This window comes from Mus musculus, chromosome 8 (genome assembly GCF_000001635.26).
Source record: "Mus musculus strain C57BL/6J chromosome 8, GRCm38.p6 C57BL/6J".
NCBI lineage: Eukaryota > Metazoa > Chordata > Mammalia > Rodentia > Muridae > Mus > Mus musculus.
This window is the reverse complement of record NC_000074.6, coordinates 22956814-22963417: the sequence shown is the minus strand read 5'-3', so window position 1 is coordinate 22963417 and position 6604 is coordinate 22956814. Positions and strand designations below refer to the sequence as shown.

General features: G+C 43.3%; 1 pseudogene; it reads left to right on the top strand.

Moving 5' to 3' along the window:
• On the top strand, positions 4792-5381 carry Gm10043 (predicted pseudogene 10043; annotated as a pseudogene).

Below are 6604 nucleotides of genomic sequence, written 5' to 3'. Positions count from 1 at the left end.
TAGGGAAAGGCCAGGTGCTGGAGCATGCAAGTCACATGCTCCACTGACCAAGCCTTCCGTCCCTTCCTTTAGGTTAGCTTCCGAGTGGAAGTGCTGAGGATAGGACACGAATAACTCCAACTCTATGGGACGGGACAGGATGACACCAGGTCTAACCAAGGGTTCCATGTACCCAGCAGGAGCCGCGCGTCTGAGCACTTCTGCTAACAGAGCGGCTATTCAGTCACTGTTGGTTCTTAGGGCTTCCTGTTTTCTAGATTCGTTTTAATTAAGGTCATGAATCGCCATCTAAATGCTTCTTCGGCTGATTTTAAGTGATTTGTAAAGCATCTTAAATATTTCATTAAGACATTTGAAGATTTTCAAAATAGCCAAGGAACAGTAAATTAATTAAATCTACCAGTTTCAAAACAGCGGCTCAGGGCTGACTCTGAGCACTCATGAGATCATAGCTCCTGGGAACTCGCTTGAGCAATGGCTTACTTTGAAACAAATGTCAGTATATCCTTTTCATCTTTACACTTCAGTGCCTAACTCTAAAAAGAAAACAGTCTTTCAAAAACAAAACCAAAACAAACAGCTCCCTGCTCTGTGACAGCACACGCCAACCTCTCTCCCTAGGGTTTGCTTTACTTAGCTTTGCGGGGTAAACTTCTGTTCAAACTGTAAACACACAGGGAGACACATACAGAGACATTCACACACAGACAGACATACAGAGAGACACATATAGACACACACAGAGACACACACAGACACAAAGGTTCACAGAGACGCCCACTCAGACAGACACACACCCATGCACTCACATTCTCACACACATTCGCACAGGCACGTGTTCACAGACACACATATACAGATTCACACAGAGAGACACAGACACACACAGATACCCACTCAAGACACACACTCTCAGACACAGACACCCACTCAGACACACACAGAGACACAGACACCCACTCAGACACACACTCTCAGATACAGACACCCACTCAGACACACACACTCTCAGACACACACATCACACACACTCACATATACACACCCAGATAGGCAGCCAGACAGGCGCGCACACACACACACACACACCCCACGTCACACTCTACCAAAACCTCAGTCTCAGCAAGCACGCCTGTTTCAGTTCTCTGTGCTGCTTCTTTGCAGTTGCCTTCTGGGGTTGAATTCCTACCCGCCCCTTTACAGCTGGGCCTCCACTGTCACTCTTCCAAATTTGTCCTCTATCCTTTCTAGTTCCTCCTGTGGTAACTGTTGCTGAGTGTACTCTTGCAGTGACACCTAACGCATTCTTCTGTCCAAAAGCTGATCTGCTAGGCTCACTCCAAGCCAGGCTGACAGACATCTGGGAGGGGCACAAGGCCAAAAGGCCCTGGGGGATTTCTCTGCTCTTATTGGCATTTGATCCCCTTTGCCTAGATCCACTATTTTATCTGGTAGAAAAATATAATTCAGCTTAAAATAGGCCTTCTATTTCCGTTTTTCATGGCCCACAAATCTTATTACTTGTGTACATACAGATGTATGTGGTATGTTTTGGGGGGCATTACATGTATTTGTGAGCATGTGTAGGTAGGCCAGAGGATAACACCGAAGGTCTTGATGACTCTCCATTTTATTAAAGTGTGTCCCTTGCTGAGGCCACCAGTTTGGCTTGTCCTGCTAGCTAGTCCCCAGATATCCCATCGCCTCCTGCCTACAGAGCACTGGGAGGCTGCTGTGCCTGCCTCATTTTCCTGGCTTCTCCCATCTGCACTCTGGTCCTCAGCTTTCCAAGCAAGCACTCTGTCCGCTGAGCCCTCCTCACATCAGTCTGTGAGTTATTTTAAACACACTTCTTCATTTCTAAACATCTAGGATGCTTTTTAGTTAGTTCTTTTTGGGGGGGGTGGGCTACGGGCTCTTCCAGTACCCCAATGCAGCTCTGTGTGGTTTTTAATGCTTTAATGTCTGTTGGAATGTGCTCTGCTCTTGGGCAAATTTTAAGAATAATATTCAGCTGTTGTTTCCTGCTGTGCTTTGGATGGGTCCTCTATGGCCATTTTGTTGTTTTCAATTATGTATTCTCGTGTGTGTGTGTGTGTGTGTGTGTGTGTGTGCGCATGTGTGTGTGTATGTGTGTGAGAGAGACAGAGACAGACAGACAGAGAAAGACAGAGAGACAGAGAGAGAAGAGAGACAGAAAGAATCAGAAAGAAAAGAGACAAAGAAAGATATGTATGTGTGCTATGTGCCCAAATATGTATCCATCTGAGCTTTTGTGTTTGTGCATATGGGACCCAAAGAAAGATGTGTCACGTGTCTCTCTATGGCTCCCCACCTTGCAGTCTGAGACAGGTTTCTCACTGACCTTGAAGCTTGCTGCGTCAGCTAGGCTGGCGAGCCAGTGAGCTTCTGCCTGTCTCCATCAGCCAATGCTCAGGTGCAGACACATGCTATCGTGCCTGCTTTTACTTGGATGTTGACCTCAGGTTCTCTTGGCCTCACAGCAAGCACTTGAACACACTTAGCCATTTCCCTAGCCCTTCTTCTCAGTTATTTTATATCATGACTGATGTAATTGACCTAAAAGAGACTTTTCGGGTTTCTACAAGTAGGATTTGAATCTATATCACCATGGCACCAAGAACTCAGAACAGCTGCTGCTGCCTGCATAGGGCCTGGGCAACACTGAGTTCCTCCCTAAACGTTCGGTCACAGCTGGGGAAGGGGCTCATGGACCCCTGCATAGGAGATATAATGGCAGTCAAGGACTGCTGGAGAAGAGGAAGTCACTGACTTTAGTGATGTACTCAGAGGGAGTTACCTCAACGCCACACCTCACCAGATGGACAACCCTGGTGAAGCCCCTGGGTCCCAGTGTAAAAAGAGAACAGGAAGGATAACGGGATGGAGACTCAGTGGGAAGAGAGAGGCTCGTGGGGTGGGAGGGAGAAGACAGAAGATGAGTATGACCAGAATGTGTGTCCACGTTTATGAAATTGTGAAGGAATAAGCTAGGAGATTTTACATATTGAAACCACATTACTACTTACATTAGCACACTCAAACCCAAGGATTCATGTACAAACCCAACAAGACACTGACAGGGTCCCAGAAAACTAGAATGAATGACACCAAGGAAAACTAAGTAAATAGAAAGATATTCCATGCTCATAGGTAGAAAGACTCAATAATGCTAAGATGTCATTTCTTCGGAACTTTATCTATAGATTTAATATAATCTGAATAAAGCGCTCTCAAGCTGGTAGTTTGGCATATGAGCAAACTGATTCTGAAGTTTATATGCAAGTGATCTAGAATTACCAACTCAATACTGAAGCGTAGAACGGGCACTGCCTTACTTGAAGGCATACACTAAAGTAACTGTGACCAAGACCATGTTCGTAAAATAAAATAAAAATAAACAGCTATACCAGTGTAGTATGTAACAATATGTAAATGTGACAGAGAACCCAGAAACATTTTGGGTATTTGAGTAATTGTCATACAGTCAATTTACTCAATAACTATATATCAATAACAAACCCATTAGGACTGACATTTGACAAAGGAGCAAAGGTAGTTGGTTTTTTTTTTTTTCAATAAATCTGGAAAACTTGATATCTTATCCCCCCCACCAAAGGGGAGAGAGAGAGAGAGAGAGAGAGAGAGAGAGAGAGAGAGAGAGAGAGAGAGAGAGAGAGGAAAGGAAGAATAAGAAGAGAGGAGGGAGAAGAGGAAGGGAAAGAGGAGGAAGGAGGGAGAGAGAAATAGAGATACAAATCTCACACCATTCTCAAAACTCAATTCTAAGTGGATTGTAGGACTGAGTGCAAAATCAAAGACAACAACAGGAGAAAAGTTAGACAGCCTCTGCCAACGCAACAAAGCACAATGCAGGCCCCCTAGTTCTCACTGACCCTCTCAACTCTTCCTCCTAGCCCGTTTCATTCTTTTGTGTCACCCACCGACCTGAAGAAATAATCTCTTCCAGGATTCCACACACACCTGGGATCCAGAGTGAACAGCAACCAAAGAACAGAACGACAACCCAACAAAGATGAGGCCAGGTATCTACACAATATTCCAGACTTCCTAACTCCAGATGCCCAGGTCCCAGCACAAGAATCACAAACATGAATAGCTAAGACAACATGCCCCTTCCTGAAGCCAGCAGCCCTATATCAAGTGGCTCAGAGAAAAGCAATGTCGCTCGAGCATAAGACAAAGACTGCAAAGTAGCAATTATGAAAATGCCCTTAAAAATTACCTTTAAAATGATATGAACGTGGAAACTGAGTCAGAGAACCACAGCCAAACATTAAATGAGCTTGGGGAATCTCTGTGGAAGATGTGGAGGAAGGACTGAAGGAGCTAGAGGGGTCAAGGACACCACAAGAAAACTTAGAAAATCAACTAACCTGGGCCCATAGGGGCTCATGAAGACTAAACTGCCAACCAGCACCCTCTCTCTTACATGTAGCAACTGTGCAGTTGGATCTTCATGTGGGACTCCTAAAGTGGGAGCAGGGGCTGTCTCTGGCTATATTGGATTCCTTTCCCCTAACTGGGCTGCCCTGTCTGGCCTCAATAGAAGAAGCTACACCTAATCTTACTATACTCTGATATGGAAAGGCCGGTTGATATCATGGACGACCTCCCTTTTCCTGAGGAGGAAGGGAGGATGGGTGAGTTGGGGAGGAGGGAGGGAAGGGAGGAACTGGGAGGAGAAGAGGAGGGGAAGCTGTAATCGGGATGTACAGTGAATAAATAACTTAATAAAGAAATGATAAGGGGGGCGGTTTCGGTTTTCAGCGCGCGCGTCCGTGGAGGCTCAGCCTGTGAGCGTTCTGGATCCGGCTGCAAGATGAGCCTGGGACCGTGACAGGTGAAATGGTGATGAGTTACGCAAGCTGCACAGATAATTAAGTAGCAGAGATTAGAACTCAGGTTTCCTGCCTCCCAGGGTTGTTAAACATGAGCCTGCGGAAGCAAACCCCTAACGACTTCTTAAAGCAGATCATCGGGCGGCCAGTTGTGGTGAAATTAAATTCTGGCGTGGGTTATCGAGGGGTCCTGGTCTGCCTGGATGGCTACATGAATATAGCCCTGGAACAGACAGAGGAGTATGTAAATGGACAGCTGAAGAATAAGTACAGAGATGCGTTCATCCGAGGAAACAATGTGCTGTACATAAGTACACAGAAGAGGCGGGCGGATGTGAAGACACCAGGAGGCACTGCTCTTCAGAGATGGATAGATGAAGTGGTTTGGGTTCTCTTACCATCTTAGTTGGCCTGTTTTCATGGTGGTTGGTGGGGGTTTGTTTGTTTGTTTGTTTGTTTGTTTAATTGACATTGGAATAAGATAGAGGTATTGCATTAAAAAAAAGAAGTGATAAGAATAAATTCCTTAATAAAGACCATGAAAACACAGTTGAGCAGAACGATTAAAATGATTCAACACATGAAAGTCAACTTTAACAAAGAAATAGAATCACTAAAGAAAATTCAAACAAATGAAACTGGAAATGAAAAACTTAGCACAACAAAAATATCAACAGTAACCTTCACTCATGCATTACAAGACATGGAAGATCCAAGTTCAGGTCTTGAGAACAAGATAGAAGAAATGGATAGCTCAGTCCAAAAAGAAAAAAGTTAATTCTTTAAAAAAAAATCCAAGCACAAAACATCCAGGAAATCTAGGATACTATGAAAAGACAAAAATCTATGAATATTACATATAAAAAAGGAGAGGAAATCAAGCTAAAAATTACAGAAAGTATTTTAAAGAAACTCATAGAAAAACGTTTCCCCAATGTAAAGAAAGAAATGCTTATCAAGGTAAAAAGAGGATCAGAATATTCAACATGATAACTAGTAATCAAAACACTAAATGTACAGAACAAAGAAAGGATAATAAAAGCTGCAAGGAAAAAAGGCCAAGTAACAGATAGAGGCAGACCCATTAGAATAGCACCTAACTTCCCAATGGAAACTGTAAAAGCTGGAAGCGCCTGCGCAGATGTTCTCAGAGATTATAGATCCCAGCCCAGTTGACTATACCCAGCAAAACTATCAACAATAATCCACAGAGAAAGAAAAACATTCTCCACTAAAACCAAATTTAGGAAAGCTCTATCTACCAATCCAATTCTACAGAAGGTACTAGAAGGAAAACTTCAATACAAAGAGGTTAACTACATTTGAGAAGACACAAGCAATAAATACTCCAAGAACAGTAAGTTAAGATGGAGTAAAATACATCACAACAACAAAATATCAGGAATCAATAATACTGCTCATTAACAACTCTCAATATTAATGGTCTCAATTCCTCAACAAAAAGAGAGACTGATAGACTGACTTAGAGATCAGGATCCATCCTTCTGTCCTGCATCCAAGAAATGTACAAAGGACAGGCATCACCTTGGAGTAGAAGGATGGGAAAGGCTGAAGCAAATAGACACAAGAAGCAAACAGGTGAAGCTTTTAAAATACCAGATAAAATAGATTTTAAACCAAAACTGGTAAGAAGAGATAGTATAAGATACTACATACTCATCAAAGGGAAAAATCCACACCAAGAGGATTTTACAGTCCTA